The 23,845-nt window shown below is 38.6% G+C and overlaps 1 pseudogene; it reads right to left on the bottom strand.

Annotated features, from left to right (window-relative positions):
- Positions 1 to 21,087: 21,087 nt before the first annotated feature.
- LOC102543506 (nascent polypeptide-associated complex subunit alpha pseudogene) lies at positions 21,088 to 23,600 on the bottom strand (annotated as a pseudogene).
- Between the last annotated feature and the right edge of the window lie 245 nt (positions 23,601 to 23,845).

The raw sequence follows: 23,845 nt of genomic DNA, 5'->3' as shown, positions 1-23,845 counted from the left end.
CTCCCAATCCCCACACCTTCCACCCCAAATCCACAGGCACCAGACAGGACCAGAAAATTAACATCCACCCCTGGCACCAGCAACCATTGATAGAGTTCTCCAGTGGCACCAGGCAACCAAAGCAGACCAGAATGACATTGCAAGGTCTCTGAAAACTAAATTGTTATTGGAACCACAGCCCCAAAGGTCAGGACCTGTATGCTAAACCTAAACAGAGTGACTGACTGCTAAAACAGAGAATTTAAATAGGATCCTGAGTCCCCTAACATAATAGACAAAATGTCCAGGATACAATAAAAATCAGAGGTCATTCCAAAAACCAGAAAAACCACAATGTGACTGAAAAGACAATCAATAGAAGCCAATAGCAAGATTAATCGGATGTTGGAATGGTCTGACAAGGATTTTAAAGTAGTTATTATAAAAATGATTTAACAAGGAATTACAAATAAATTTGAAACGAAGAAATAGAAATCCTCATCAAATATAAGATATAAAATAAAGACCAAATGGAAAGATAGAACTGAAAAATATAAGCAAAATTTAAAACTCATGCAAAAGGATCAATGGAAGAATGAATTTGACAGAGGAAAAGTGATCCTGAAGATAAACAATAGTGATCTTGATGTTAAACAATAGAAATTACCCAGTCTGAACAACAGACAGAAAATATACTGAAAAAAAGGTGAACAGAAGCTCAGGGATCTATAGGGCAACAATGAAGATCTGAGATTCATATTGTTGGACAACCAGAAGTAGAGGAGAAAGAGAATGAAAGGGAAATAAAGACATTCTCAGATAAGGGAAAACAAAAACAATTTGTTGCTAGTAGATCCACCCTTCAAGCATGGCTAAAGGAGGTTCTCCAAACAAAACTAAAATGACAAAGTCTCGGAACTTCCAGAAAGAAAAACAAAACAAAACAAAACAAAAAAACAATAAAAACCAACCCCACGGAATGGGTTAAAATGGAGCAAGTGTCCTTCTGCTCATGAGCTTTTTAAACCATATCTGATAGTTGATGCAAAAATAATAACATCAGTGTATGTAGAGGAAATACTTAAGACAATTATGTTTTAAAAGGCAGAAAGTTAAAAGGAACTAAAGAGAAGTAAGTTTTCTCCACTTCAATCAAAGTGGTAAAACACTGCTATCTGTAGGCTGTGATAAGTTACACCTGCACATTGTAATTCCTAGAGCAACCACTAGAAAAACATAAAAGATAACACTAAAAAATTATTTAAATAAAAATGGAATTCTAAAAAATGCTTATGTAGCCAAAGGAAGGCAAGAGGAGAGAAACAGAAGAATAAAAATTAGAGGGGACAAATAGAAAGCAAATAATAAAATGGCAGACATAAGCCCAAACATATGTCACTAATTACTCCCCCCCTTTTTAAACATTTTTTTATTGATTTATAATCATTTTACAATGTTCTGTTGTCACTAATTACTTTAAATGGTCAAAATATACCAATTAAAAGACAGAGATTGGCAGAGTGAATAGAAAACACAAACTATATGCTATCTACAAGAAATTCACTTCAAGTATAATGACCAATAGGTAGATTGAAAGGAAAAGAAAGGAAAAAGAAAAGCAATGCAAACATACAGTTTTTAAAGAAAACTTCAGAGCAGATAAACTTATAAGGACAAAGAGGAATATTGCATTATGATAAAAGAATCACTCCATCAAGAAGACATAGCAATCCTAAATATGTATGCACTAAACAAAATCACTTCAAGATACATGAAGCAAAAACTGATTGGGCTGAAAGAAGAAACAGATAAATCCACAATTATAATTGAGGACATCAGTGCTTCACATCAGCAATTAACAGAACTACTGGAGAGAAATTCAGCAATGATAAAGAAAAACTGAACACCACCACTGATCAACAGGATCTAAGTGGTATTTATAGAACATTCAACCCAACAATTACAGAATACACATTCTTTTCACATGTCCATGGAACATTCACCAAGATGGACAATTACCTGAGCCATGAAGCAAATCTCAACAAATTTAGAAGAATTTAAATCATATATGATCTGACTGTGTGGAATCAAACCAGAAATCAGTAACAGAAAGACAAGATGTAAACCTTCAAAACGCTTATTTAAAAACATGCTTCTCAACAACCCAGGGGTCAAAATGGAAGTCAAGAGGAAATTTTACAAATGTATAAAACTGAAAGAGAAGAAAAATACAATGTATCAAAATCTGTGCAACACGCTAAAGCAGTGCTGAGAGGGATATTTGCAGCACAAGATGCTTACATTAGAAAAGAGGAAAGTCCTCAAATCAATAATCAAAGTTCCTACCTCAATAAACTAGAAAAAGAAGAGCAAAATAGACCCAAAGCAAGCAGAAGGAAGGAAATAAAAGAATAAGAGCAAAAATCAGTAAGATTGAGAACAGAAAAATGGTAAAATCAATGAAACATATATTCATTTTCATATAGTTTTCCACCATAAGTTACTACAACATATGATACAATATTATAAACTGACTATATTTCAATTAAAAAATATACATTCAAAAAAGATGAAAAGAACAAAAATCAATGAAACAAAAAAGCTAAATCTTGTTTTTTATTGAAGTTGATTTACAATGTTAGTTTCAGGTGCACAGCAAAGTGACTCAGTTATACATATATATACATTTTTTTTTCAGATTCTTTTCCATTATATGTTATTACAAGAAATTGACTATAGTTCCCTGAGCTATACAGTAAGAGCTTGTTGTTTGTTTATTTTATATATTCATAGTGTGTACCTGTTAATCCCAAACTCCTAATTTATCCATCCCCTGTTCTTTCCCTTTTGGTAACCAGAGTTTATTTTCTATGTCCATGAGTCTGTTTTTGGTTTGTAAATAGAATTTGTATCATTTTTTTTTTAGATTCCACATAAAAGTGATATCACATGATATTTGTCTTTCTCTGTCTGACTTCACTTAATATGATAAGCTCTAGGTCCATCCACGTTGCTGCAAATGGCCTTATTTCATCCTTTTTAATGGCTAAGTAATATTCCATTATATACATATACATATAATGGAATATATATATATATATATATGTATATATATATCACATATATACCACATCTTATTTATCCATTCATAGACATTTAGGTTGCTTCCATGTCTTGGCCATTGTAAATAGTGCTTCTATGAATATTGGGGTGCATATGTCTTTTAGAATTATAATTTTCTCCAGATATAGGCCCAGGAATGGAATTGCTGGATCACATAGTAAGTCTATTTTTAGTTTCTTAAGGAGTCCATACTGGCTACACCAATTTACATTCCCTCCAACAGTGTAGGAGGGTTCCTTTTTGTCCACACCCTCTCCAGCATTTATTATTTGTAGACATTTTAATGCTGGCCATTCTAACTGGTGTGAGGTGATAACTCATTAGAGTTTGGATTTGCCTTTCTCTAATAATTAGCAATATTGAGCATGTTTTTATGTGCCTGTCGGCAATCTGGACATCTTCCTTGGAGAAATGTCTATTTAGATCTTCTGCCCATTTTTTGATTGGGTTTTTTTTTTTATATTAAGCTGCATGAGCTGTTTGTATATTTTGGAAATTAGTCCCTTGTTGATCATGCCATTTGCAAATATTTTCTCCCATTCTGTAGGTTGTCTTTGCATTTTGTTTATGGTTTCCTTTGCTGTGCAAAAGCTTTTAAGTTTGATTAGGTCCCATTTGTATATTTTTGCTTTTATTTCCGTTACTCTAGGAGTTGGTTCAAAAAAATATTGCTGCAATTTATGTCAAAGAGTGTACTCATGTTCTGCCTATGTTTTCCTCTAGGAGTTTTATAGTACCTGGTCTTACATTTAGGTCTTTAATCCATTTTGAGTTTATTTTTGTATATGGTGTTCGAGAGTGCTCTGATTTCATTCTTTTACGTGTAACTGTCCAGTTTTCCCAGCACCACTCATTGAAGAGACTATCTTTTCTCCATTGTATATTCTTACTGCCTTTGTCATAGATAAACTGACCATAAGTATGGGGGGTTATTTCTGGCCTTTCTATCCTGTTCCATTGATCTATGTGTCTGTTTTTGTGCTGGTACCATACTCTTTTGATTACTGTAGCTTTGTAGTATAGTCTAAAGTCAGGGAGTGTGATTCCTCCAGCTTCGTTCTTCTTTCTCAAGGTTGTTTTGGCTATTTGGGGTCTTTTGTGTACTCACACAAATTAAAAATTTTTTCTTTCAATTATGTGAAAAATGTTATTTGTAATTTGATAAGGATTGCCCTGAATCTATATATTGCCTTGGGTAGTATAGACATTTTAACACTATTGATTCTTCCAATCCAAGAACACTGTATGTCTTTCCAAATCTGTTTGTGTCATCTTCAATTTCTTTCATCAGCTTCTTATAGTTTTCAGAGTACAGGTCCTTTGCCTCCTTAAGTAGGTTTATTCCTGGATATTTTATCCTTTTTGATGTGATGGTAAATGGGATTGTTTCCTTAAGTTCTTTTTCTGATATTTTGTTGTTAGTGTATAGAAACAAAACTGATTCCTGTGTATTAATTTTGTATCCTGCAACTTTAGCAAATCCATTGATGAGCTCTAGTAGTTTTCTGGTAGCCTCTTTAGGGTTTTCTATATATAGTATCATGTCATCTGCAAACAGGGATAGTTTTACTTCTTTTCCAATTTGGATTCCTTTTATTTCTTTTTCTTCTCTGATTGCTGTGGCTAGGGCTTCGAAAACTATGTTGAAGAAAAGTGGCAAGAGTGGGCATCCTTGTCTTCTTCCTGATCTTAAGGGAAATGCTTTCAGCTTTTCACCATTGAGTATGATGTTAGCTGTGGGTCCGTCTTTATTATGTTGAGGTATGTTCCCTCTGTGCCCACTTTCTGGAGAGTTTTTTATTGTAAATCGATGTTAAATTTTATCAAAAGCTTTTAGTGCACCTACTGAAATGATTATATGGTTTTTATTCTTCAGTTTGTTAATGTGGTGTATCATATTGATTGGTTTATGGATATTGGAAAATCCCTGCAATGAATCCTACTTGATCATAGTGTGTGATCCTTTTAATGTATTGTTGATGTCAATTTGCTAGTATTTTGTTGAGGATTTTGCACCTATATTCATAAGTGATATTGGCCTATAACTTTCTTTTTTGTGACATCTTTTGTCTGGTTTTGGTATCAGGGTGATAGTGGCTTCATAGAATGAGTTTTGAAGTGTTTCTTCCTCTGCAATTTTTTGGAATGGTTTCAGAAGGGTAAGTGTTAACTTTTCTCTAAATGTTTGGTAGAATTCCCCTGTGAAGACATCTGGCCCTGGACTTTGTTGGGAGCTTTTAAATTACTGATTCAATTTCAGTGTCAGTAATTGGTCTGTTCACATTGCCTATTTCTTCCTGATTCAGTCTTGGGAGATTGTACCTTTCTAAGAGATTGTCCATTTCTTCTGGTTTGTCCATTTTGTTGGCATATAGTTGCTCAAGTAGCCTCTTCTGATCCTTTGTATTTCTATGGTGTTGGTTGTAAAAAAATCTTTGAAAAGATTAATAAAACTAAAAAACCTCTAGAAAGACTGAGAAAGATTTTAAAAAGATACAAATCACCATTATCAGAAATAAAGCAGGAGATATCTCTACAGATCCTGCAGCTATTAAAAGGATTAAAAGTTAATACTATGAACAACTTTAGGGTCATAACTTCAACAACTTAGAAGAAATGGACTGAATACTTCAAAACCACAAACTACCAAACTAATCTAAATAGTCCTATAACCATCAAAGAGAGTGCATTTGTTATTTAGCCCTCAAAAAAAGAAATCTTGGGGGGGTGGAGGGTGGGAAGGGATAGACTGGGATTTCAAAATTGTAGAATAGATAAACAAGATTACACTGTATAGCACAGGGAAATATACACAAAATGTTATGATAAATCACAGAGAAAAAAATGTGACAATGAGTGTGTATATGTCCATGAATGACTGAAAAATTGTGCTGAACATGCTGAAAACTGGAATTTGACACAACACTGTAAAATGATTATGAATCAATAAAAAATGTAAAAAAAAAATAGCAGTTGACAAATTCTAATAGCCAGACTTCTGGTTCCTGCAGGTGATGAAGTAGGCACACTTCTCCGTGTTTATACCACTAAGTACAGCCAAGAACCCTGAATGTTACATGTAAACAAGACTCTGGAAGACTCTGGAGGATGGAAAAAAGACAGCAGACTGGCTAGGGTCTCAAGACTCAAAGAATGACATGGCGTTGAGTTCCCTGAATTTTCTTTCTGCATAACACATCCAAGATGAGGTTTGGGAGAAACCAGTAACCCCAAAACTCTAAGCAGTGCAGACCAAAAAAAAGACCCAGGAAACCCATTTTTCCCTAGCCAGAGGGGCAGGCGAGAGGTGTCTAGTAAGAGGGAAAGAAGGTCAATGTCAGGACTGATACACATGAAGATACACATGGAAAAGGCTTGGCCACAAACTTTTTATGTGTAGCCGTGTTAAGGAAAATCTCAGTTCCCCTATGTTTCTCCTTTACTTTCACACAGGACACTTCATTTCTGATAACTGTGGTGACCAGATGTGTAGAGGTTTTTCTCCCACCAAGCAATTCTCTGTGAAACCAGCTGGGTAGCTTATGATTTAACTCAATTCTGACATACACGCATCTACCTGACACACACACATCTACACACATCAGATCCCACAGGTTAAGGGTTCAGTGCCACGAGACTGCCCCCCCAACCTCAGGTGCTAATCTAAAGGAGTAGGTCTACAACCTCTGTCTGACTCAGCTACAGATTGGAGATTACCAGGACCTCTTCCTTCTTGGATTCACTAGAGAGGCTCACAGAACTCAGGGAAACAATTATGTTTATGAGTTTATTAAAGGATCTGATAAAGGATGCAATGAACAGACAGATGAAGAGATACATGGGGTGAGATCAGGGAGGGTCCTGAACACAGGAGCTTTGTGTCCATGGAGTTCAGGTGCATGATCCTCCTGGTATGTGGATGGTTCACCCACCTGGAAGCCCCCCCAAACCCCATGCTACTGGGATTTTTATGGGGGCTCCCTCATATAGGTATGACTAACCCCTCTCTGGAGAATGGGGGTGGGGCTGAGAATGCCAAGCTTCTAATCGTGGCTTGGTCTTTCTGGTGATCAGCCTCCATCCAGGAGACCATCTAGAGTCACCTCATTAGAACAAAAGACACTGCTGTCACACAGGAAATTCCAAAGGATTTAGGAGCTCTGTGTCAGAAACTAGGGTGAAAGATCAAATGTGAGAACAAAAGATTCTCCTGTGTTCTTATCACTTAGGAAATTACAAGGGTTTGGGGAACTCTGTGCCAGAAACTAGGGGTGAAGACCAAATATATATTTCTTATTATAAATCAAAACATCAGAGTAACAAAGACAGAAAAGCTACTTATATTTCTGGCCATGCGTGATCTGTCTAGATATTTCATCCAGGGGAAAAAAAATCAGAGATTATTTTCATTTGATTAGGAGATATATAAAAGGGGTTCAAAATTTATATGGCTTAGCCATGGAGATATGCATTTGCCTGTGTGCCTGTGACCTAAAAATAACCATAAAATTACTAATGGGAATTATACATTAGAAAGTTTTTAAAATGGAAAATAAATCGATTATCTTTTTTATTTATTTAGTGATAGTAGGAATCTGCCTTTGAGAAGAAACTGAATATGTATGCTTTAAGTTATTTTTGTGTTCTCTTAGAGTAGGGACTGGTAAACTATGGCCCGTGACCAAATACTATCTCTTTTTGTAAATAAAGTTTATTGGAACACACACACACACATACACACACACACACACACACATATGCAGGGCATTTCTATATACTAATTATATTAATTAAAAGTAAAAACAATACCATATACAATCACTCCAAAGGAAATGAAATACTTAGGTATACAGTTAACAAAATATGTATGGGGTCTGCAGGCTGAAAATTACAAAATATTGATGAAGGAAATCAGAGGAGCTCTAAATAACTGGAGAGATTATGTTATGAGTTGGAAGACTCAACATGGTAAAAAAAAAAAAATGTCAGTTCTCCCCAAATGGATCTGTAAGGTTCATGGAATTACTATGAAAATGCCAGCCAAGTTTTTCATAAACATAGACAAGATTTTTCTAAAATGTGTATGGAAAAGCAAAGACTGAAATAGCTAAAACAATTTTGGAAAAAGGAAAAAAAGGAGGAACCCCTCCACCTGATATTTAAGGCTTATTACAGAGATACAGGGATCCAGAGAGTGTGGCACTGGCAGAGGCATAATCGTATAGATCAACGGAGCAGAATGGAGAACCTGGACATAGATCTACACAAATATGCTCAGTTGATTTTGTCAAGGGAGTGAAAGCAAGTCAATGGAAGAAGAACAGCCCACTCAACAATGGTGCTGGAGCAAGTAGACGTCAATGGGGAAAGAACCAGGAACCTCACACCTCACACAAAATTAACTCAAAACGGATCACGGACTTAAACGTAAAATGTAAAACTTTAGAACTTTTGAAAGAAACATAGGAGAAAGTGTTCAGGACCTCAGGCTAGATAGAGAATTCTTATACATGACACCAAAGAACACAATCCATAAAAGGGGAAATGTGGCTAATTGGGCTTCATCCAAATTAAAATGTTTTGCCCTGGGAGAAACTCTGTTCAGAGAATGAAAAAACAAGCTATAGACTGGGGAAAAATGCTTGCAAAAAAATGTATTCAACAAAAGACTTGTATCTAAAATAAAGAACTCTCAAAATGTAGCAGTGAAAAAAAAATCCAATTAGAAAATGGGCAGAAGATATGAAGAGACATATTTACCAAACAGGATATACAGATAGCAAATAATGATGTTAGACGTCAGTAACCATCAGGGAAATACAAATGAAAATCACAGTGAGATATCCTTCCGCAGCTATCGAAATGGCTAAAATTCAAAAAGGGTGACAACACTAAATCCTGCAGAGGATGCAGAGATCACCTACACGTTGCTAGCGGGAATTTAAAATGGTACAGCTATCCTGGACAACAATTTGAATTTGTCAGTTTCTTATAAAACTAAACATATGACCCAACATTGCATTTCTGGGCTTTTATTCCAGAGACATGAGAACTTATATTCACACAAAAACCCATATACAAAGTGGTCTTGACAGTTTTATTCATAATACCTAAAACTGGAATTCGCTGAGATATCCTTCAGTGAAGGAATGGTTAAAGCAACCATGGTAACATCCATATGATGGAGTGTCCTCAGTGATAAAAAGGAATCAACTGGCGATACAGGAAACAATTTAGTTGGATCTCAAAGGAATTATGCTGAGTGAAAAAAAAAACAGTCTCGGAAAGTTTCGTATTGTATGGTTCTATTTATGTAGCATTCTTGAAATAACACAATTATAGAGATGGAGAACAGAATAGTGGTTGCCAAGGGGACAGGGAGTGGGGGTGGGGGACTATAAAGGCACAGCACAGGGCTCTCCTTGTCCTGATGGAACTGTTCTGTGTCTTTTTTTTTTTTCATTGAATTATGGTCAATTTACCATGTTGTGTTAATTCCTGGGGCACAGCATAGTGATTCAGTTACGCACACACATGCGCACACACACGCACACACACACACACACACACACGCACACACACACACACACATATATTCCTTTTCATATTCTTTTCCATTATAGGTTATTACAAGCTACTGAATATAGTTCCCTGGGCTCTACAGTAGCTCCTTGTTGTTTATTTTATACACAGTATTGTGTATCTGCAAATCCCAGACTCCCCATTTATCCCTCCCCACCTCCTACCCCCACTGGTAACCGTAAGATTGTTTCTTATGTCTGTGAGTCTGTCTTCTGTTTTGTAAATAAGATCATTTGTGTCCTTTTTTATTTTATTTTTTCAGTTCTGTGTCTTGTCTGCCGTGTTCATTACAGGACTCAACACGTGATAGAACTGCACAGCACTGCACACATGCACACACGCATGCACGACATATAAAGCTGGTGAAATCTGAAAAAAGTTGGTGGATTGTACCAATGTCCGTTTCCTCATTTTGATATTATACTATAGTTATGGGAAAGCTGGGTAAAAGATATATGGAATCTCTTTTTTTTAAATTGAAGTTTAGTTGATTTACAGTGTTGTGTTTGCTTCTGGTGTACAGCATAGTGATTCAGTTATATATATTCTTTACCAATATAGGTTATTACAAGATACCAAATGTAGTTCCCTGTGCTATACAGAAGGACCTTGTTGTTTATCTACTTTACATATAGTAGCCTGTATCTGCCAATCCCAAACTCCCAATTTATCCCTCCCCCCTCTTTCCCCTTTGGTAACCATAAGTTTATTTTCCATGTCTGTGAGTTTATGTTTTGTAAATAAGTTCATCTGTAAAATTTTTTTTAGATTCCTCATATAAGTGATATCATATGATGTTTGTCTTTCTCTTTCCGACTTAGTTCACTTACTGTGATAATCTCTAGGTCCATCCATGTTGCTGCAAATGGCATTAATTCATTTTTATGGCTGTGTAATACTCCATTGTGTGTGTGTATAAAGCATCTTTATCCATTTATCTGTTGATGGATATTAGGTTGCTTCCATGTCTTGGCTATTGTAAATACTGCTGCTGTGCGCATAGGGGTGCATGTATCTTTTTGAATTCATGTTTTCTCTGGATATATACCCAGGAGTGGGATTGCTGGATCATATGGTAACTCTATTTTTAGTTTTTTAAGGAAACTCCATACTGTTCTCCATAGTAGCTGCACCATTTACATTCCACGAACAGTGGAGGAGGGGTCCCTTTTCTCCATACCCTCTCCAGCATTTATTATTTGTAGATTTTTAATGATAGCCATTCTTTCTTTTTCTTTTTTTGTTTTTTTCTGGGGGGTGGCAATAATTAGGTTCATTTTAATTTAATTATTGCTATTTATTTAATGGAGGTACTGGGGATTGAACCCAGGACCTCATTCATGCTAAGTGTGTGCTCTGCCCTCCCCACCGTGACCATTCTGACTGGTGTGAGGTGATACCTCATTGTAGTTTGGATTTGCATTTCTCTGATAATTAGCAATATTGAGCATCTTTCATGTGCCTGTTGACCATTTGTATGTCTTCATTGGAGAAATGTCCATTTAGGTCTTCTGCCCATTTTTGGATTGGGTTTTTTTTTGTTATTGAGTTGTATGAACTGTTTGTATATTGACGTGGAACTTCTTTGTACTGTTTTTCTGTCAAGTTCATGTGAATTATTATTTCCAGATTAAGTTTTTTTTTAAAAAAAACTGCATGGATGGGGAGGGTATAACTCAGTGGTAGAGTGCATGCCTGGCATGCACAAGATCCTGCGTTCAATCACCAGTACCTCCATTAAAGATGAATAAATAAATAAAAACCTAACTACCTCTCCCCCAAAAATTTTTTTTAAAAACTGCATGGAGAAGAGAACTGTGCTCAATGGGCAGAGCTAGAGGCTGTGGAGTTTGCCCTGGACCCCTGGACAGTAGTCTGGCATCAAGACCACTGGTTGATCAGCCTCCATAGTGACAAACATGCAACAGATCGCATAAGACCCACAGCCTTATTTGTGACCCATGGGGTGGCAGTTGCCCATGGAATGGGACCCTTTTGGAATCTGCATCAAAGGGTCAACGGGCTGGTTAGCCCCGCACTGCCCAGGTGAGGATCATGGTGCCTGGGCCCAGTGCTGCACAGGGTACAGTAACCCAGCCACAGTTCTGGACTCGGTCCCAGAACAGGGCCTAGTGATTCCAGCACACAAAGCCGGGGAAGCCTAGTGAATGTTCTGAGACTGTCAGTTACACACACAGTCGGGTGGCAAACGGAGCTTCAGGGCACTGGACCTGTCACATCCTGACAATAGACCCTCTAGGTCCCTTTCCTCCCGCCACTTGAGCTTGGCCGGGCACTGACTGCAGTAGGCGCCTATTTATGGCAGGGCACTGCCACCCCTGTCTGTACAACAGGTTGGGGACATGCCATCCAAGGACTCCTAGATAGACTGTGCTGCATTTTGGATTCCTCCGGCACATCCAGTCACCACCAAATTGTGCCACCTTTTAGTGAAAATCACCAATGAGAGGCCATACACTGAACATTTCATGGCCTGTATCACCTCCAGGTGCAAATGCCATTAAAAAATAACATGGGCTGTCGAAACAAAAAACTAAAGAAAAAAAAAAAGATAAGTGAGCCAGCAGGGCTCAATTCCGGGTGGAACACACACCAAAAACAGTCAAGATAGGCTCTCAATGTGACGTACTCCACAAGAGAACCTCCCATTGGGAGAAAATGTTTTAATTATGAAACTCGGGGGGAAGGGGAAGAGGCCCAGAGTGGCTGTAAGAGAACCAAGCCACCCAAATAGTCCTTTTCTCTCTGCTTTTTTCCCCTTCCATGCCGACCTGCCAGGAGCCAGGACTTGGCAAGTGGCCGAGAAGAGATGGGGAAGGTCGGAGCTCCCAACCTGGTGTTTTTCTTCCCACTGGGTCAGGCAGCCGGTCTCGGGGGTTATAGAGACAGATGGCGATGGTCCTAGGTACGAGGTGATGACTTTCAAGTTGCGTGGTGCACACATCCAGGGTGGGAGATGGTCTAGGAGGGCACAAGATATACAAAGAAGAAAGCACAGGGCCATCTTGGGATAAGCCTAGACCCATGATGTGAGCAAGACAGTGGGGCAGTTAGAAGACTGGGTGTACCCATCAAATAGTCGTGGAATGAAAGTGACAACCTGGGGTGGTGGGGAAGGAACACCTTAGACCCGGGGGGTTGGCATGGATAGGGGGTGCCATCGGGCTCTCTTGGTTCTTGCCTGCAGGTCTCCTGACCTGTCCTGTCATCTCAGAATGCTGTGGTAACCTTGTCCAAGACCCCAAAGCAACAGAATACTGCTGTTACGGTTGCTACACATCTGTTAGTGGAATCGAGTTCCAGGTGACCAGGCTGTGGCATGGGGCTGAGCTGGCTGGGCGAGCCTCACCATTCTCTTCAGAAGCCCTTCAGCCTGCTTCGCAGGAGCCCTTTAATTTGACTGCATTTGTCCACTGCAAGGGACACAGAATTGGTTTATTCTTTTTTTCTTTTTCTTTTTCTTTTTTACTATTATCTCTTTATTTTTTATTTTATTATTTTATTATTTTTTAACGAAGGTACTGGGAATTGAACCCAGGATCTGGTGCATGCTTAGCACATGCTCTACCACTGAACTATACCCCACCACCCCACCCCACCTACCCCTGGTTTATGCTTGTTGTATGAAATGATACTTACCCTTCTGCTCCAGTTTATGGACCCCGTAGGGTAATACTTCCGACATGCACATAAGACCTATTCTTGCCTGCCATACACAAATCAGTCTAAACTCTCTAGCATGACTGGTGATGGACAATCCCATTGCCCTGGGCTTCCTGATGGCCACCAAGACAGGGGGTGTGCCATTGCCAAACCTCTTGCTGCACCTGGATTTGATGTGTATTCCATTGGCTTGGCTCTGGATCAAGAACCTGGCTGTGGTCTGTTCTCTAGGTGGGGGTGATCACTCTATTGGGAATAGTAGTCATGGTCACTCTAGTCTGATTTCACTCAAGACAAATAGTACACCAGAAATTAACACATTGTAACTTGACTACACTTCAATTTTTTAAAAAATCAATAAATTTAAGGAAATTAGAACCACAGAAGAAAAAAGACAAATAGAAAGGATTTTGTCCAAGCCCCTATCAGTACAATTACTGACAGGGCATCTGATGGGATGGCTTGTGCTTCTAAAAAGAATTCTTTCCCAAAGACAACCTACAGAATGGAAGAAAACATTTGCAAATGACATGACGGGCAAGGGACTAACTTCCAAAATATACAAACAGCTCATTACAGCTTAATATCAAGAAATAAACAACCCAATCAAAAAATGAGCAGAAGACCTAAATAGACAGTTCTCCAAAGAAGACATCCAGATGGCCAACAGGCTCATGAAGAGATGCTCAATATCGCTAATTATTAGAGAAATGCAAATCAAAACTACAATGAGGTATCACCTCACACAGGTCAGAATGGCTATCATTAAAAAATCTACAGTTAATAAATGCCGGAGAGGGTGTGGACAAAAAGGAACCCTCCTACGCTGCTGGTGGGAATGTAAATTGGTGCAGCCACTGTGGAGGACAGTATGGAGGCTCCTTAAAAAATTAAAAATAGACTTGCCATTTGATCCAGCAATCCCACTCCTGGGTACATATCCAAAGAAAATGAAATACTAATTTGAAAAGATACACATACCCCAATGTTCACAGCAGCACTATTTACAATAGCCAAGACATGGAAACAACCTAAATGTCCATCAACAGATGACTAGATAAAGAAGTTGTGATATAGTTATACAATGGAATATTACTCGGCCATAAAAAAGAATGAAATAAGACCATTTGCAGCAACATGGATGGACCTACAGATCATCACATTGAATGAAGTAAGTCAGACAGAGAAGGACAAATATATCACTTATATGTGGAATCTTTAAAAAAATACAATTTCTATTTACAAACCAAAAACAGACTCATAGACATAGAAAACAAACTCTGGTTACCAAAGGGGAAAGAACAGGGGAGGAATAAATTAGAGGTTGGGGATTAACAGACATGCATTACTATATATAAAACAGATAAATAACAAGGACATACTATATAGCACAGGAAACTATATTGAATTTATTGTAATAACATATAATGGAAAAGAATCTGAAAAGAAAAAATACGTATGTAGGTATACGTATAACTGAATCATTTTGCTGTACACCTGAAACTAACATTGTAAATTAACTATACTTCAATAAAAAAAATTTTTTTAAAGAATTCTTCACTAGATACATGAAAGTTCGGGCAGTGCAGTTGTAGAAGGGCTGCGCCATGGCAGTGACTTTGCACATCTCCACAGAGGTCACACAGGCCAAGGCTTGGATGAAGTCTGACATGAATCTTGGCAGAATGTCCTGTGATTTTTCCCAGGGACATGCATGAAAAAGACGAGCAGCCCAGTGAGGAGCCACTGGGAGGCAGTTTTCTATCTACCTCCTTGGCCCTGGTATGGCTGGGACTCCCACCTCAGTCACACTTAGGGTACAGCTGCTGGCTTCTGTGTAAAATCTAGAAAACTGGCTGTGGTTTAGAGCTGGCTCTTCAATGACAGACCCTGTGCTGCCTGTCATTTGGCCCCTCTGGTTCAGCATCCATCTGTGGGACTGGGGACACCACACTGGTCTTACTTTTGCTGTCTCTGTCAGTACTGTGGTGTCTGAGTGCATTTTGGTTCACTCTCTCTTTTCTGGCTGAATCCGTGGACACGTGACCAGCCAGCCCCGCAGCTGCCACTTAACTGCTGCTTCAGAGCTGTTGCCTGAGTGACATAAATGTGCTGAAATGCGAGGGATAATAGGCTCTCTCTCACTTTGGCATTTTGATGAAATTTCTTCTCAGTGTCATCTTATCTCCCAGTTTCCCACACCAGCTCTCGGAGTCACATCGCCCCAGTGTGCCACCACCTGCAAGGACTGTAGAACTCTGAGGGACATTAATCATTGTGAACCCCCTGGGAGCTTGGATATGGAGTGTTACTTAAGAGATTACAAAAGGGAAGACAGGAAACCAGGACCATTTTCCTAGGGAAAAATCCCAGTGAAAGGAAATTAGTTTATCTGTGTAATCAAAGAACATGGATAACAGACGTTTTTACAGTGAAAAGAGTTAATTAGAAATTAATTAGGCTAACAGCAACCAAGTCAAATGGGGATGTATTATTGTACCTGTCGTACAGGTCTGGAAATGGAGACACCCAACTGTAAGGTGTGCACTGAAAAAAGGCACAACCTAAAAGTTGAGAATGATGTTTTATTTGGCAGACTTTCTGAAGACGTCAAGCCCAGGAGACAGCCTCTCAGATAGCTCTAAGGGACTGCTTTGCAGAGGTAAGGGAGGAGCCGGGATATACAGGAGTTTTTACAACAAAGACCAGGCAATCGGAACATCAAAAGATTACTGTTAATTAAAGAAAACCAGACATCTCAGGTTAAGAAATTTAGTGCTTTTATATGTATGGGAAGATGCAAAATTCTGGTTCAAGGTGGCTGCAATGTGATGGCTTGATGGCTGCAACATCCTTTGTTTACTGACATGGCAGGCAATATTTTTCATTCACAAAAGTGACTTGCCCCAAGTCTCAGGCATAGAGTTGGGACCTAAATGGGAAGAAATGTCACCCTCTTCCCCTGAAAGCTGGGCCCCTTTCACAAGCTATAGTTGCTGGAGCAAACCCCAACAGCTACAACAAAAACATGTTCTTACTCTGAGTCTGCGATAAAGCCAAGAGTTATGTTAAACACAGTCTGAAAGGGGGCAAATGGTGAAGTCTTTCACTCTTATGAAAAATGCATGCCCTACAAAGACGACTGGATGGAGTGCTCTGCAATGTCACCAACACCCATCGATCGCCCTGGCAGTCGCTGTCATGCAATGACTGTATGGACCACCGACTCCTCCCAGCGCGCACGCGTGAAGGGTCCCATTTGCCTGCAGACCGGTTCTCCAGCGTTTGGAATGGCTTCTCCTTTGTGCCCTGCTGCCCTCTTGTTCCCAGTCGCTGCTCTGAGTCTGTCACCCCACCCCTGCCTATTAAATTTTCAGATGTATATTTGGTTTTGTGGAGAAGGAGTGGCAAGAGAACCAAAAGCTTACTGTATTTGCAGTATTTTTTTTTAATTGAGGTATAGTCAGTTACAGTGTGTCAATTTCCGGTGTACAGCATGTGTCAGTCATACATATACATACATATATTCGTTTTCATATTTTTCATTATTTGCAGTTTTTGATCATACACATTTATCAAACTTAGAATTGCACTATAGTTACACAGAGAAATATAATTAGTTATGGAACACAGTCTCAATATTTGAGTTTGAAGCAAAATGCCAGAAAGACCTGGCTTCTTTACCTGGTGTTCCTGTTTGTTTTCTAAGTTCCAGGACGGCTATTTGAAAACCTCCCTACAATAATTATGAATTTCTTAGTTTAAAGTAGTAATAACATGCTAAATTCTAACGTGATCCCTCGTGCCCTTTTAAATAAATTTAATTTTATTTACCAATTTGTGTTCTTAAAGGAGAATGTTTATGTGATCACAAAACTTTTTTCTACGTTATTGCTTTCTTCCCCTGTATATACCGGGGTCGGTACAATGAAAACAAAATAGTGTTACTGAATTGTAACTAAATTCTACTGTTTGGTGGAGGCTCTGGGCCTGAGACTTGCCCTTCTGTTGTCAAAAGATGGACTTCTGTCGTCAAAAGTTCCAAACTGAGACCAGGGGCTGAAAGAGCCAGGGAAGGGGCCATCTTGCTCACTTGTGACTTTCTGTTATTTAGTGCTGTGTCCGTCATTATCACCAGTGATACGTGCACCCTACACTTAGAACTGAGCATCATTTTATTTACATTTTGAAATGTGCATCAATTTAAAGAAACCTATTAGGTAAATAACATTCATTTGATATGTGGATATGGCAAAAGTCTTCATGGTTGTACATGAATTACTGAAGCCAGCACTGTCTTATGAATCATATGAATATGTTTTCTATGTATGTATGTCACATATTATATGCGTCATATGTAGCAGATTTAATATGAAATTCAGGGGTGGTATATAGCTGAGTGGTAGAGCATGTGCTTAGCATGCATGAGGTCCTGGTTCAATCCCCAGTACTTCCATTAAGAATAAACAAATAAACATAATTACTGCTAAAAAGTGAGATCTGAACATGTACATATATTTCTATATATATGCTTTGAAATCTCTGGAAGTTAGGGAGAAAAGTATCTCAGTCTCTGGATTTTTTTCTTCCAGAGGCTCCAGCTAAAATCTTTATGATGCAGTAAATTGAGGAGAAATCAACAGGAGAATTAGGCTGTCAATGAACACATCACACACCAACTTCAGAGAACGGACTTTGGTAGCCCTTCACCCACTGCTCTGTTTGAGCACCTCCTGGTTAGTAAGCTGGGACTCAAACGAGTTCTCCTGACTCCAGTGCTTGAGTGGTTTACACTATGCTATGTGCATAGTAACTGGAAAAACCATACGTGATAAGAAAAACATGGTGATGGCAACAGAAATTGATTTATTCTATAGTGTTTACACAACAGAAAAATGTAAAAGGAAGGACTTATTCTGAACACTTTTCCATTGTTACATAATTATACACTGTTAAGGGTGAGTAAAAAAAAGGGCCATTATGGGATATTTCTATTTCAAATATCTCCCTGTAGTGTCAAAAATGGGGCGAGGGTGGTGGTGGTGGTAGATATTTACTCCATAGAGATGTTTTTTCTTAATTGAACTATAGCCAGTTTACAACATTGTGTCAATTTCTGGTGTACAGCATAATGTTTCAGTCATATATATACACACATATATTCATTTTCATATTCTTTTTTATTACAGGTTACTACAAGGTATTGAATATAGTTCCCTGTGCTGTACAGAAGAAACTTGTTGTTTATCTATTTTATATATAGTAGTTAATATCGACAAATCTCAAACTCCCAATTTATCCCCTTCCACCCTCTTTCCTCTTTGGTAACCATAAGTTTGTTTTCTATATTCGTGAGTCTGTTTCTGTTTTGTAAATAAGTTCATTTGTGTCATTTTTTTTTAGATTCCACGTATAAGTGATATCATATGGTATTTTTTTCTCTTCTGACTTACTTCACTTAGTATAATGATCTCCAAGTCCATCCATGTTACTGCAGATGGCATTATCTTGTTCTTTTTTATGACTGAGTAGTATTCCATTGTACATATATATGCCACAAGTTCTTTATCCAGTCATCTGTTTAGGTTGTTTCCATGTCTTGGCTATTGTAAATAGTGCTGCTATGAACAGAGGTGCATGTAACTTTTTAAATTAGAGTTCCCTCTGGATATATGCCCAGGAGTGGGATTGCTAGATTATATGGTAAATCTGTTTTTAGTCTTTTAAGGAAACTCCATACTGTTTTCCACAATGGCTGCACCAATTTACATTCCCTCCAACAGTGTAGGAGGGTTCCCTTTTCTCCACACCCTCTCCAGCATCTATCATTTGTGGGCTTTTTAAAGATGGCCAATCTGACTAGTGTGAGCTGATACCTCATTATAGTTTTGATTTGCATTTCTCTGATAATTAGCGATACTGAGCATCTTTTCATGTGCCTATTGGCCATCTGTATGTCTTCCACATAGAGATTTAAATACATCAGTCCTGTAAATCAAATCATTTTTACATATTCTGTGAAATTCAAATGTTCAAAAGGCCAACCTTAAAATATATAAAAAATGTTGCAACTGTACTTTAACACTCATTACATAAATCACATTCACTGAATATTTGCTCCAAGCCCGGCAAATAAGTGCTGTAACCCCCTAGATGGGCCCCTACCTCCTCTCTCACAACACCTCTCAGAGCAGTCAAGTCACTCAATCTCTCTGTGAGGCAGAATAGTCATCAAGAAACAAAAAGTATGCTTACAAATTCCTCCAGCTCATCTTTTAGCGTTTTACTTGAAGACAGCAGAAATGCTGCAATTCACATAAGCAGACAACTTTATCACTATCGCTCAGAGGAAAGGCCTGTCTTGGTCTGGCAGAATTCTACAGAAAGCTCTTGGGGGAGGGTATAGCTCAAATGGTAGAGCACTTGCTTAGCATGCATGGGGTCCTGGGTTTAATCTCCAGTAGCTCCTCTAAAAATAAATAAACCTAGTTACCTCCCCTCACCAAAATAAAATAATTAAATAATACAAGAATAAATAAAACATAAAAAAATTTCTTTAAGAAACTGAAAAAAAAGCTCTTGTAGCCAGTAATGTAGGGAATACAATGAATAAAATGAATAAGTAATGAATCAAATGAATAAAACGGTACCCTTCACATCACACTTGGATTATTAATTTTTCAGATAATTTACATGAAATCTGAATATGATTAAACCTTATTTCACAATTAAGACAGTATCTCACAGGGCAGGGGGGAGAGTATAATTCGGTGGTAGAGCACATGCTTAGCATGCACAAGGTCCCAGGTTCAATCCCCAGTACCTCCATTAAAAATAAATAAATAAAGAATCCTAATTACTTCCCCCCGCAAAAAAAAAAAATTTTTTAAAGAGAAAGTATCTCACAGCTCTGTTGAGCTGCAGATGTCCAGGTTCTATCACTTTGCCAAGAAACAAAGATATCCTTCCTGGATCACATACTGTTCCTTGGCCACTTCGCAATCTTTGTTGGATGCATTAGGACTGTGGGGGTGATAAAAAGAAAGTTTTGGCTTTTTAAAATCACGATAGCCTTTAAAAGAGTAGCAAGTCATCGCGCTACACTTGCAAAAAAAACTATCTGGGAATAACTATAGAGCAGAAGAAAAGCTGAAAGTTATTTTTAAGGACTAAGGAAAGGAATGCATGGTACGTGCTCCATGTTATCTGTTAAAATAGCCAACCACGGGGAAATATCTTTGGGGAGGAGTAGAGATTTTTATAAATGCAGAAAAAAATGTTACTTCTCTGGGTCTAAGCACAGTAACAAGGTCAAGGAAAAAATATATCAGAACTAGCAGAAAAACCGGGTTCTAGACCTTGAGAATCCAAACCTCTTAGTGATTTTAAGAGAATTACTGTGACAAAGAAGGTGAATTTGACAGTGGCATGAAAAGCAGAAAGGGAATGAGAAAAGCAGAAAGCAAACTTGCATTGTCACGGGAGTGGCTTTGACCGTGAGCATGGTGTCAGAATTTCAGGAGTGACAGAAAAAGCAGGTAGACAGATGGCAGAGGTATTTGCTGGACCCATAAGGAAGAGGGCCTTGAATATGTTATAATTGCTTTTTTTTTTTCATCTAACAAGAAGCCATAACAATAAATGATAGAAACAGTACAAATTTCAAATCAAGCTGCAGTTACTCTTTTGAAACACTCAAAAAATTGTTCTTTCGGGTGGTTACATTGTTAATTCCATAGTAGCATTTACAATATCACTACTGTTGTCAGGGCTTGGACTGCCTTTGCTCTCGACAACATTTGCTTGTGACATGACCAATTCTATGTCCTTAACTTCCACACCTATTTCATCAACCTCTTCCTCTTGTACAGTTGGGGGTCTGTGTGTTTTCTTGAATGTTTGAGACAGCTTCGCCTTGAACTTAGACTTTCTCAGCAGCTGTTAGCTGTGCTTGCTGAGATAAATCCTCGATCTTGGCTTCCCGCAAAATTATGTAGGTATCTGAAGCTGGGCTCTTGTAGACATCTGGTTTTACGATGATGAAAGAGGATATTCTCAGATTTCCAGATAGTGACTCTAGTAACCCCTGTAACCTGTCAAAGACCCAGTTTGGACATAGCCTTCCATGCCTTCTTTTCATTTCGGCTCCGTTTTGCTCTACTGACTGGTTCTTCATCGATTTCAGCTGCTGCTGCTGTCAGCTGGGCTTGTCCTGGGGTTGTCTGTGTGGAATCCTGTTCCTCAAGCTCCGGCACTGACTCATCACTGTCTGATTCTGTCTCAGCCTGGGGCTGTGGCAACTCCGGCTCTGTAGCAGGGACGGTTTCTGTGGCTTCACCGGGCGTTTTGTGCAGGGAACATGGAACCAAGACGGTTTCAGAAAGAGAGCAAGCGAGAGCATGACCCACGCCCGTCGCAGGAGGAAGCCTGGCGGAGGGGCATATTATAATTGCTTTTGAACATTTCAGTGGCCATAGCTCTCTGTGAGGAGAGGCTCTGTTAGCCTTTGAGACCGAAGAATTAGTTCTCTTGCTCTGGGAAGCATGGGAGGTTTTAAATGGAAAAGCCTAGGTTTTCTTGATGAGAAGAAATCTGTGATGGGGCATTCAAATGCAAAGCATCATTTTTTTTAACTGAAGCATAGTTGGTTTACAATATCGTGTCAGTTTCAGGTTTATGGCAACGTGATTCAGTTATATACATATTTTTCAGATTCTTTTCCATTACGGGTTATTATAAGATACTGAATGTAGTTCCCTGTGCTATACAGTAGGTTGTTGTTGTTTATCTATTTTGTACACATTAGATTGCATCTACCCATCCCAAACTCCTAATTTATCCCTACCCCTACTTCCCCCCGGTAACCATAAATTTGTTTTCTATGTTTGTGAGTCTGTTTCTGTTTTGTAAATAAGTTCATTTGTATCATATTTTAGATTCCACGTAGAAGTGATATCATGTAATATTTGTCTTTCTCTGTCTGACTTAGTTCACTTACTATGAGAATCTCTAGGTTTATCCAAGTTGCTGCAAATGGCATTATTTCATTTTTTTATGGGTAAGTAGTCCATTGTATATATATACCACATTTTCTTAAACCAATCGTCTGTTCATGGGCACTTGGATTGTTTCCATGTCTTGGCAAAGCATCTTTTTTTTTGAAAATATTTTTGGAGAGCTGCTAATTAGCAGTTTCTTCATAGTTGTTCAGGTGTTCCTGGAAAAGAACCTCTAAGAAACCATCACCTTCTATGACAACAGTTCAGGCCACTCAACTATCAGCTCAACCCCTGGTCCTCAGCAACACACAAGCAAAATGAAACCATGCTTCCTGGGACCAACATGGATCACAGAGAGACTCCTGCCTTCTGTGGATCCTTTTTATAATATGCCTTTTCACAGCAAAGCCGGCAAACTCATCAGCTAGTATTGGGACATTTTTAACACCGTGATGAAAACTAGGAGGCCATGGAGAGAAGTGATTTATCAACTGCAGGTGCCTTGAAGATGTCACAGCCTGAACATAAAACTGTTACGACCCTGAGAAACCTTAGGTTCCCGATGTTACAGTTTGTTCAGCCATCTGGTTTAATAAGTCTAATGAAGATGTTCTGTAGTAGTCCTTAAATTCTCACGATGAGACGTTAAGCAAATGAGGACCTCAAAGAGTTGTCCCCAACAAGCAGAAGACAACTGAGCATCTCTGCTGTAAAGATTCCCCCAGATTCACTTAAATGCAAAATGCTCTCAAGTCTACACAGCACTTGAAAAGAAGCAAAGCCCCAGGGCGAGTGGGTATAGCTCAGTGGTAGAGCACATGCTTAGCAATAAAAATAAAATAAAATAAAAATAAAATGTTATTAAAAAAATGGAAGAAGCCCCAGCCTAACGTGAGTGGTTGAAAGACAAGGTCAATGCAGAAAGGCATTTATACATCACTGGGAAAGGTGTCTGGGGTGGGGGGAAGGGGAAGTAAATACTAAAATCATCTTTTTCTGAAGTAATCACCTGTTTGTTCCAGAAAAGGTTAAAATTAGTCATCTCTCTCCCTGTGTCTCCTCCACCCACCTCCTCCACAGCTCTTATGATTCCCAATAGCCAATAATCACTGCGGCCAAAAGTAACTGATGGTCACGCATGCACGATCATGTACAGAAAATGATTTATATTCTAAAATACAAATGAACAAAATGAGTAAAATATGCATACGCATCGTTACTGAAGGTTACCATAGAGACAGTCGGCCTTACTCTTCCCAGTTTTATTGCTTGTCATTATTCTGGAATGCATCCGCTATAATTATATTCTTCCTAGAAAACTCACACACACACACACACACACACAGACACACACACACATCTAGGCTAAACACAGTCAAGCAACGAATTCGTACAAAATTTAGGTTATGCTATTATTTCGTCTGTGTTCTTGGAACCATAGAGATTCAGAGCAGCAAGAGCTCTCTGTCCAGACCCTC

This window comes from Vicugna pacos, chromosome X, assembly GCF_048564905.1.
Source record: "Vicugna pacos chromosome X, VicPac4, whole genome shotgun sequence".
In the NCBI taxonomy this organism is placed as follows: Eukaryota; Metazoa; Chordata; class Mammalia; order Artiodactyla; family Camelidae; genus Vicugna; species Vicugna pacos.
The sequence above is the reverse complement of the archived record's forward strand: the minus strand, read 5'-3'. Positions and strand labels throughout refer to the sequence as shown.